Source organism: Heterodontus francisci, chromosome 45, assembly GCF_036365525.1.
Source record: "Heterodontus francisci isolate sHetFra1 chromosome 45, sHetFra1.hap1, whole genome shotgun sequence".
Lineage (NCBI taxonomy): Eukaryota > Metazoa > Chordata > Chondrichthyes > Heterodontiformes > Heterodontidae > Heterodontus > Heterodontus francisci.
Window position 1 is genome coordinate 6,745,634 of NC_090415.1, and position 11,512 is coordinate 6,757,145.

Here is an 11,512-nt window from a genome sequence, read left to right on the forward strand (position 1 = left end):
CATTCAATGAGATCATGGCTGATCTGTGATCTATCTTACACCATATGTCCTGCCTTTGCCCCTTATCTCTTAATACCTTTGGTTAACAAGATTCTATCAATCACAGGTTTAAAAATTAACCAATAAGCCAGCATGAAATTTCCACAGACAGTCTCATGAGGGTGTGATGGCTCCCACAGTGGAATAGCTTGCTGAATATTTAAAATAGAGACAGAGAGAGAGACAGACAGAGATAGGAGAGAGAGGGAGAGACAGAGTGGGAAAGACAGATGGAGGAACATAGAGAGAGACAGAGATGGAAGGAGAGAGAGGGAGGGCAAGACAGATGGAGGGACAGAGAGAGAGAGATACAGGGATAGAAGGAGAGAGGGGGCAAGACAGAGAGGGAAAGACAGATGGTGGGATAGAGAGAGAGAGATACAGGGATAGAAGGAGAGAGAGGGAGAGGCAGAGAGGGAAAGACAGATGGAGGGATAGAGAGAGAAGGAGAGAGATGGAGTGACAGGGAGGGAAGGACAGATGGAGGGATAGAGAGAGAGAGAGGCAGAGACAGAGAGAAAAGGAGAGAGTGGGAGGGACACAGAGGGAAAGGCAGTTGGAGAGACAGAGAGATAGACAGAGATGGAAGGAGAGAGAGGGAGTGACAGGGAGGGAAAGACAGATGGAAAGACAGAGAGTGAGAGACAGAGAGAGAAGGAGAGAGAGGGAGTGACAGGGAGGGAATGACAGATCGAGGGACAGAGTGAGAGACAGAGAGAGAAGGAGAGAGATGGAATGACGGAGGGAAGGACAGATGGAGGGATAGAGAGAGAAACAGAGAGAGAAAGACAGAGAGGGAGTGACAGAGAGGGAAAGACAGATGGAGAGACAGAGAGAGAGAGGCAGAGGTGGACGGAGAGAGAGGGAGTCACAGGGAGGGAAAGACAGATGGAGGGACAGAGAGAGAGACAGAGAGAGAAGGAGAGAGATGGAATGACGGAGGGAAGGACAGATGGAGGGATAGAGAGAGAAACAGAGAGAGAAAGACAGAGAGGGAGTGACAGAGAGGGAAAGACAGATGGAGGGACAGGGAGAGAGACAGAGAGAGAGGCAGAGACAGTGAGAGAAGGAGAGAGAGGGAGAGACAGGGAGGGAAAGACAGATGGAGGGACAGGGAGAGAGACAGAGAGAGAGGGAGAGACAGAGAGAGTAGAAGAGAGAGGGAGAGACAGGGAGGGAAAGACAGATGGAGGGACAGAGAGAGACACAGAGACAGAAGGAGAGAGAGGGAGAGACAGAGAGGGAATGACAGATGGATGGACAGAGAGAGGAGAGAGAGGGAGTGTCAGGGAGGGAAAGACAGATGGAGGGATAGAGAGAGAGACAGAGATAGATGGAGAGAGAGGGTGTGACAGAGAGACAGAGAGAGAAACAGAGAGAGAAGGACAGAGAGGGAGTGACAGACAGGGAAAGGCAGTTGGAGGGACAGAGACAGAGACAGAGAGAGAAGGAGAGAGATGGAGTGACAGGGAGGAAAAGACAGATGGAGGGACAGAGTGAGAGACAGAGAGAGAAGGAGAGAGATGGAGTGACAGGGAGGAAAAGACAGATGGAGGGACAGAGTGAGAGACAGAGAGAGAAGGAGAGAGATGGAGTGACAGGGAGGAAAAGACAGATGGAGGGACAGAGTGAGAGACAGAGAGAGAAGGAGACAGATGGAGTGACAGGGAGGAAAAGACAGATGGAGGGACAGAGTGAGAGACAGAGAGAGAAGGAGAGAGATGGAGTGACAGGGAGGAAAAGACAGATGGAGGGACAGAGTGAGAGACAGAGAGAGAAGGAGACAGATGGAGTGACAGGGAGGGAAGGACAGATGGAGATTTGGAGGGATAGAGAAAGAGATAGAGATAGAAGGACAGAGAGGGAGTGTCAGAAAGGGAAAGAGAGATGGACAGATAGAGGGATAGAGAGAGAGACAGAGATAGATGGAGAGAGAGGGAGTGACAGAGACAGAGAGAGAGGCAGAGACGGAGAGAGAAGGAGAGAGTGGGAGAGAAACAGAGACAAAGGCAGTTGGAGAGACAGAGAGAGAGAGAAGCAGAGATGGAAGGAGAGAGAGGGAGCGACAGAGAGGGAAAGACAGATGGAGGGAAAGAGAGAGAGACAGAGATAGAAGGAGAGAGATGGAGAGACAGGGAGGGAAGGACAGATGGAGGGATAGAGGGATAGAGAGAGAGACAGAGATAGAAGGACAGAGAGGGAGTGTCAGGGAGGGAAAGACAGATGGAGAGACAGAGAGAGAGACAGAGAGAGAAGGAGAGAGATGGAGTGACGGAGGGAAGGACAGATGGAGGGATAGAGAGAGAAACAGAGAGAGAAAGACAGAGAGGGAGTGACAGAGAGGGAAAGACAGATGGAGAGACAGAGAGAGAGAGGCAGAGGTGGAAGGAGAGAGAGGGAGTGACAGAGAGGGAAAGACAGATGGAGGGACAGGGAGAGAGACAGAGAGAGAGGCAGAGACAGGGAGAGAAGGAGAGAGAGGGAGAGACAGGGAGGGAAAGACAGATGGAGGGACAGAGAGAGAGACAGAGAGAGGAGAGAGAGGGAGTGTCAGGGACGGAAAGACAGATGGAGGGATAGAGAGAGAGACAGAGATAGATGGAGAGAGAGGGTGTGACAGAGAGACAGAGAGAGAAACAGAGAGAGAAGGACAGAGAGGGAGTGACAGACAGGGAAAGGCAGTTGGAGGGACAGAGACAGAGACAGAGAGAGAAGGAGAGAGATGGAGTGACAGGGAGGAAAAGACAGATGGAGGGACAGAGTGAGAGACAGAGAGAGAAGGAGACAGATGGAGTGAAAGGGAGGGAAGGACAGATGGAGAATTGGAGGGATAGAGAAAGCGACAGAGATAGAAGGACAGAGAGGGAGTGTCAGAAAGGGAAAGAGAGATGGAGAGATAGAGGGATAGAGAGAGAGACAGAGATAGATGGAAAGAGAGGGTGTGACAGAGAGACAGAGAGAGAGGCAGAGACGGAGAGAGAAGGAGAGAGTGGGAGAGAAAGAGAGGCAAAGGCAGTTGGAGAGACAGAGAGAGAGAGAAGCAAAGATGGAAGGAGAGAGAAGGAGTGACAAGGAGGGAATGACAGATGGAAAGACAGAGAAAGGGAGAGACAGAGAAAGAGGGAGAGAGAAGGAGAGACAGAAATGGAGGAGAGAGAGGGAGGGAAAGACAGATGAACAGAGAGAGAGACAGAGATGGAGGAGAGAGAGGGAGGGAAAGACAGATGGAAAGACAGAGAGAGAGAGAGAGACGGAGATAGAAGGAGAGAGAGGGAGAGACAGAGAGAGAAAGGCAGATGGAGAGACATAGAGAGAGACAGAGATAGAAGGAGAGAGAGAGAGTGTCAGGGAGGGAAAGACAGATGGAGAGACAGAGAGAAAGAGAGAGATAGAAGGAGAGAGAGGGAGGGAAGGACCGACGGAGGGATCGAGAGAGAGAGACAGAGATAGGAGAGGGAGAGGCAGAGAGGGAAAGACAGATGGAGAGACAGATAGAGAGAGGCAGAGATGGAAGGAGAGGAAGGGAGTGATAGGGAGGGAAAGACAGATGGAGAGACAGAGAGAAAGAGAGAGAGAGAAGGAGAGACAGGGAGGGAAGGACAGATGGAGGGATAGAGGGATAGAGAGAGAGACAGCAATAGAAGGAGAGAGAGGGAGTGAAAGAGAGACATAGAGAGAGGGAGAGACAGAGAGAGAAGGAGGGAGTGGGAGAGAAACAGAGGCAAAGGCAGTCGGAGAGACAGAGAGAGAGAGAAGCAGAGATGGAAGGAGAGAGAGGGAGTGATAAGGAGGGAAAGACAGATGGAGGGACAGAGACAGAGAGACAGAGATAGAAGGAGAGAGAGGGAGCGACAGAGAGGGAAAGATAGATGGAGGGAAAGAGAGAGAGACAGAGATAGAAGGAGAGACAGGGAGGGAAGGACAGATGGAGGGATAGAGGGATAGAGAGAGAGACAGAGATAGAAGGACAGAGAGGGAGTGTCAGGGAGGGAAAGACAGATGGAGAGACAGAGAGACAGAGAGAGAAGGAGAGAGAGGGAGTGACAGAGAGGGAAAGACAGATGGAGGGAAAGAGAGAGAGACAGAGATAGAAGGAGAGAGATGGAGAGACAGGGAGGGAAGGACAGATGGAGGGATAGAGGGATAGAGAGATAGACAGCAATAGAAGGAGAGAGAGGGAGCGACAGAGAGGGAAAGACAGATGGAGGGAAAGAGAGAGAGACAGAGATAGAAGGAGAGAGATGGTGAGACAGGGAGGGAAGGACAGATGGAGGGATAGAGGGATAGCGAGATAGACAGCAATAGAAGGAGAGAGAGGGAGTGACAGAGAGACAAAGAGAGAGGGAGAGACAGAGAGAGAAACAGAGGCAAAGGCAGTTGGAGAGACAGAGAGAGAGAGAAGCAGAGATGGACGGCGAGAGAGGGAGTGACAAAGAGGGAAAGACAGATGGAAAGACAGAGAGAGAGAGACAGAGAAAGAAGGAGAGAGAGGGAGAGACAGGAAGGGAAAGACAGATCGAGGGACAGAGTGAGAGACAGAGAGAGAAGGAGAGAGATGGAGTGACGGAGGGAAGGACAGATGGAGGGATAGAGAGAGAAACAGAGAGAGAAGAACAGAGAGGGAGTGACAGAGGGAATGACAGATGGAGAGACAGAGAGAGAGAGGCAGAGGTGGACGGAGAGAGAGGGAGTGACAGGGAGGGAAAGACAGATGGAGGAACAGAGAGAGAGACAGAGATGGAAGGAGAGAGAGGGAGTGACAGGGAGGTAAAGACAGATGGAAAGACAGAGAGAGAGAGACGGAGGTAGAAGGAGAGAGAGGGAGAGACAGAGAGGGAAAGGCAGATGGAGAGACAGAGAGAGAGAGAGGCAGAGATGGAAGGAGAGAGAGGGAGAGACAGAGAAGGAAAGACAGAAGGAGGGACATAGAGAGAGACAGAGATAGAAGGAGAGATAGAGTGTGTCAGGGAGGGAAAAACAGATGGGGAGACAGAGAGAGAGAGAGAGATAGAAGGAGAGAGAGGGAGAGACAGGGAGGGAAGGACCGACGGAGGGATCGAGAGAGAGAGACAGAGATGGAAGGAGAGAAAGGGAGTGATCGGGAGGGAAAGACAGATGGAGAGACAGAGAGAAAGAGAGAGATAGAAGGAGAGAGAATGGAGAGACAGAGAGGGAAAGACAGATGGAGAGACAAAGTGAGAGACAGAGAGAGAAGGAGAGAGATGGAGTGACAGGGAGGGAAGGACAGATGGAGGGATAGAGAGAGAGACAGAGATAGAAGGAGAGAGAGGGAGAGATAGAGGGAAAGACAGATGGAGGGACAGAGAGAGAGACAGAGAGAGAGGGAGAGACAGAGAGAAGGAGAAAGGGAGTGACAGAGAGGCAAAGACAGATGGAGGGACAGAGAGAGAGACAGAGATAGAAGGAGAGAAATGGAGAAACAGAGAGGGAAAGACTGATGGAGGGACAGAGAGAGAGACAGAGAGAAGCAGAGACAGAGATAGAAGAACAGAGACAGAGATGGAAAGACAAATGGAGGGACAGAGAGAGAGACAGATATAGGAGAGAAATGGAGAAACAGACAGGGAAAGACTGATGGAGGGACAGAGAGAGAGACAGAGTGAAGCAGATAGAAGGACAGAGACAGAGGGGGAAAGACAAATGGAGGAACAGAGAGAGAGACAGAGAGAGAGAGACAGAGATAGAAGGACAGGGAGGGCAGGACAGATGGAGGGACAGACAGAGAGACAGTGATAGAAGGAGAGAAATGGAGAAACAGACAGGGAAAAACTGATGGAGGGACAGAGAGAGAGACAGAGTGAAGCAGATAGAAGGACAGAGACAGAGAGGGAAAGACAAATGGAGGAACAGAGAGAGAGACTGAGAGAGAGAGACAGAGATAGAAGGACAGGGAGGGCAGGACAGATGGAGGGACAGACAGAGAGACAGAGAGAGAGAGACAGAGATAGAAGGAGAGAGAGGGAAGGACAGATGGAGGGACAGAGAGAGAAGGAGAGAGATGGAGTGACAGGGAGTGACAGGGAGGGTCGGATAGATGGAGGGATAGAGCGACAGAGACAGAGATAGAAGGACAGAGAGGGAGAGACAGAGAGGGAGGCAGAGACAGGGAGAGAAGGAGAGAGAGGGAGAGACAGAAAGGGAAAGGCTGTTGGAGAGACAGAGAGAGCGAGACAGAGTGAGACGCAGAGACAGAGATAGAAGGCGAGAGAGGAAGTGACAGGGAGGGAAGGACAGATGGAGGGATAGAGAGAGCGACAAAGAGAGAAGGAGAGAGATGGAGTGACAGGGAGGGAAGGATAGATGGAGGGATAGAACGAGAGAGAGAGATAGAAGGAGAGAGAGGGAATGACAAGGAGGGAAAGACAGATGGAAAGAGAGAGAGACAGAGATGGAAGGAGAGAGATGGTGAGACAGGGAGGGAAAGACAGATGGAGGGATAGAGGGATAGCGAGATAGACAGCAATAGAAGGAGAGAGAGGGAGAGACAGAGAGAGAAGGAGGGAGTGGGAGAGAAACAGAGGCAAAGGCAGTTGGAGAGACAGAGAGAGAGAGAAGCAGAGATGTACGGCGAGAGAGGGAGTGACAAGGAGGGAAAGACAGATGGAAAGACAGAGAGAGAGAGACAGAGAAAGAAGGAGAGAGAGGGAGAGACAGGAAGGGAAAGACAGATCGAGGGACAGAGTGAGAGACAGAGAGAGAAGAACAGAGAGGGAGTGACAGAGGGAATGACAGATGGAGAGACAGAGATAGAAGGAGAGAGAGGGAGGGACAGAGAGGGAAAGACAGATGGAGGGACAAAGTGAGAGACAGAGAGAGAAGGAGAGAGATGGAGTGACAGGGAGGGAAGGTCAGATGGAGGGATGGAGAGAGAGAGACGGAGAGAGAGGGAGTGACGGGGGGAAGACAGATGGAGGGACAGAGAGAGAGAGAAGGAGAGAGAGGGAGAGACAGAGAGAAGGAGAGAGGTAGTGACAGAGAGGGAAAGACCGATGGAGGGACAGACAGAGACACAGAAAGAGTGGCAGAGACAGAGAAAGAAGGAGAGATTGGGAGTGTCAGAGAGGGAAAGACAGATGGAGGGACAGACAGAGAGATGGAGTTACGGGGAGGGAAGGACAGATGGAGGGATAGAGAGAGAGACAGAGAGAGAGGCAGAGAGAGAAGGAGAGAGAGGGAGAGACAGAGAGGGAAAGACAGAGAGGGAAAGACAGAGAGGGAAAGACAGAGAGGGAAAGACAGATGGAGAGGCAGAGATCGAAGGAGAGAGAGACAGAGATAGGAGAGTGAGGGAGTGACAGAGAGGGAAAGGCAGATGGAGGGACAGAGAGAGAGACAGATAGAGAGGCAGAGAGAGAGAGAGACACACAGATAGAAGGAGACAGTCGGAGAGACAGAGAGAGAGGCAGAGACAGAGAGAGAAGGAGAGAGAGGGAGAGACAGAAAGGGAACGACAGATGGAGAGACAGAGAGAGAAGGAGAGACAGAGAGAGAGGCAGAGACAGAGAGAGAAGGAGAGAGAGGGAGGGACCGAAAGGGAAAGACAGATGGAGAGACAGAGAGAGAGACACACACAGATAGAAGGAGAGAGAGGGAGAGACAGAGAGGAAAAGGCAGATGGAGGGGCAGAGAGAGAGAAATTAAGAGAGAGAGATAGAAGGAGAAAGACATAGAGACAGAGAGGGAAAGACAGAAGGAGGGACAGAGAGAGAGACAGAGAGAGAGACAGAGAGAGTGGCAGAGACAGAGATAGAAGGAGAGAGAGGGAGTGTCAGGAGGAGGGGGAGAGGGAGATAGAGGGAGAGAGACAGATAGATAGAGGGGGAGACAGACAGAGGGGGAGACAGACAGAGGGGGAGACAGACAGATAGAGGGGGAGACAGACAGATAGAGGGGGAGGCAGACAGATAGAGGGGGAGAGGGAAATAGAGGGGCAGAGGGAGATAGAGGGGCAGAGAGAGATAGAGGGGCAGAGAGAGATAGGGGGGCAGAGAGAGATAGGGGGGGAGAGGGAGAGAGAGGGGGGAGAGGGAGAGAGAGGGGGGAGAGGGAGAGAGAGGGGGGTAGAGGGAGAGAGAGGGGGGAGAGGGAGAGATAGGGGGGGAGAGGGAGAGAGTGAGATAGAGGGCGAGAGACAGATCGATGGGGAGAGTGAGATAGAGGGGGGATAGGGAGATAGAGGGCGAGAGACAGATCGATGGGGAGAGTGAGATAGAGGGGGAGAGGGAGATAGAGGGGGAGAGGTAGATAGAGGGTGGAGACGGAGATAGAGGGGGAGAGATGGATGGGGTAGAGGGTGGTGAACCTGTGGAATTCTCTACCGCAGAAGGCAGTGGAGGCCAAGTCATTAAATATATTCATGGAAGAGAGAGATATATTTCTAAATGTCAAAGGGATCAAGGGGTATGGGGAGAAAGTGGGAACAGGGTACTGAATTAGACCATCGGTCATGATCTTTATTGAATGACGGAGCAGGCCCAAAGGGCCGAATGGCCTGCTCCTGCTCCTATTTTCTATGTTTCTATGAGAGAGGCGGATTGACAGAGGGAGAGAGAAGAAACAGAGAGAGAAGGAGAGATAGAGATGGAGCGAGGTGACCCTGATATTCTCTCTCTCTCACACACACATCCAGACACACACAGACACATACATAAAGGGACAGACACACACACAGACAGACACACACAAACAGATTTTACAATCCACACTGATGTCAGTAAAAATGACCAACAGAACCTCAGTAACAATCCCCAGTGTCTGCCCAGTCCTGTAGAGAGACAGAGAGAGAGAGATAGGGCAGTGACAGAGAAAGACAGTGAAAGAGGGAGGACAAAACAGCTTGTAGGAGAAACTTTACATTTCTTTGTGTTCCACAGATTTTATTAAAAGTTGAAAGGGACTGGACACTGGAAAAGCTGTCAACACACAACAACAACACTGAGAGACTTTAGATGTGAGGGAAGGGGAGACACACTTTAAAATCCACACTGATGTCAGTAAAAATCCCCAAACACAACCTCAGTAACAATCCCCATTATCTGCCCAGTCCTGTATTGTGGGTATATGTCAAATATGTTCACACAAAGACAAACAGGGTGGTACTCCGAAATCTAGAGCCCCTTGGATGTCAAGGATCAAACCGGGTACGATAAGGCACAAGAGGGAAGCTGATGTCAGATACCGAGAGCTCAATACAACAGAAAGCTGAGAGGAGTGTAGAAAGTTCAAGGGTGAAATTAAAAAGCAAATTAGGAGAGCAAAGAAATGGCCGGAAAATAATATTACCATTAAATCAAAGAAATCACAAAGATGTTTTATAAATACATGAAGAGCAAGAGGATAAATAAGGATAGAGTATTAGGGACCAAAAAGGGAATGTGTGTATGGAGGTGGGAGATGTGGGCATGGTTCTTAATGAATACTTTGTCTCCCTCTTTATAAAAGAGGGGGAGCGATGCAGATATTGTAGTTAAAGAGGAGGAGTGTGAAATATTGGATGGGATAAACAGAGTGAGAGGGAAATATTAAGGTGTTTGGCAACTTTGAAAGTGGATAAATGGTCAGGCCTGGATGCATTGGAATCAGTTCAGAGAAGGTTCACTCGGCTGATTCCTGGGATGAAGGGGTTGTCTTATGAGGAATGGTTGAACAGGTTGGGCCTATACACATTGGACTTTAGAAGAATGAGAGGTGATCTTATTGAAACATACTAAATACTTAAAGGGATAGACAGGTTAGATGCAGGTAAGATATCTCCTTTGGTTCGGGAGTCTAGAACCAGGGGACACAATTTCAAAATAAGGGGGAAGCCACTGAGGTCAGAGATGGGGAGAAATGTCTTTGCTCAGAGGGTTGTGAATCTTTGGAATTCTCTGCTCCAGTGGGCTGTGGAAACAGTCTGGGAACCCATAAAAAGAGATTGATTTTCCTCCTGCTGATGTCTGACTGTCTCAGGTTTTGTATATTGTTCCCTTCGCCTCTTCTTCCATGTGTTTGAAGTCTTTGAAGTTTGTCAGACATTGGTAAACTACTTCATGTGGTGTTGTGTAAATACCTTCAATTCTGTGGATCTGGAAGGGACACAATTCAAATTCTCACCTTATTGCATCAACTAAAACCTGCAGGTCCATTCAAACAACTCTATTTCCTGTCTCTGCAAAGACAGCTCACACTTCCACAATGCAGGAATGTCTGAATGGAAACAGCTTTTGACACATTTCCAAACATGTTTGCTAACACTTTTCAGGATGAAGCTAAATTCATCTGAGAGATTGCAAGCCCCAAATTGAATCTTTTAGATGTAAAAAGTGACACAAATGAAATCCCAGATCTCTCTGTCCCTGCACCCATTTTAACATTGTACCATTTAGTTTATATCGCTTCTCCTCAGCCTTCCTTCCAAAATGCATCATTTGACATTTCTCAGCATTGAAGTTAACCTGCTATGTGTCTGACCATTTCACCAGACTGCCTCTATCCTCCTGAAGTCTACTCCTATTCCCTTCACTGTTTATTACATTGCAGATGGCACAATGTTGAAGTTATGCCCTGTATACCCAAGTCTAAGTCATTCATATATCAATAAGATCAGTGGTCCTAATCAAAACCCCTGGGGAATACCACAATTTACACTGTATACAGTGAGTACAAAAGCCGAGAGGGTGCGCTGAACATTTATAAAGCTCTGGTCAGGTAACAGAGAGGGAGAGACTGGGATTCAGAGGGTAACGGAGAGGGAGAGACTGGGATTCAGAGGGTAACAGAGAGGGAGAGTCTGGGATTCAGAGGGTAACGGAGAGGGAGAGACTGGGACTCAGAGGGTAAGAGAGAGGGAGAGACTGGGATTCAGAGGGTAACGGAGAGGGAGAGACTGGGATTCAGAGTGTAACAGAGATGGAGAGACTGGGATTCACAGGGTAACAGAGAGGGTGTGTCTGGGTTTCAGAGGGTAACAGAGAGGGAGAGACAGCAATTCAGGGGGTAACAGAGAGGGAGAGACTGGGATTCAGAGGGTAACGGAGAGGGAGAGACTGGAATTCAGAGGGTAACAGAGAGGGAGAGACTGGGATTCAGAGGGTAACAGAGGGAAAAATAGATTTGGCAAGGGCAACATAGAAATTTTAAGACACAGGAAGAGGCCACTTGGCCCATTCTCTCTGTGCCAGCCGAAAAACGATCAACCTATTCTCATCCCACCTTCCAGCATTTGGTCCGAGCGCTGCAGCTTACCGCACTTGAGGTGCCTATGCAGACTCCTTCTGAATGAGTTGAGGGTCTCTGCTTCAACTACCCTTTCAGGCAGTGAGTTCCAGACCATCGCGACCCTCTGGGTGAAAAAGATTTTCCTCAACTCCCCTCTAATTTTTCTACCAATCACTTTAAATCTATGACCCCTCGTCACTGACCTTTCTGCTATGGTTCTCTGCCCTTCACCTCCACTCCATCCAGGACCCTC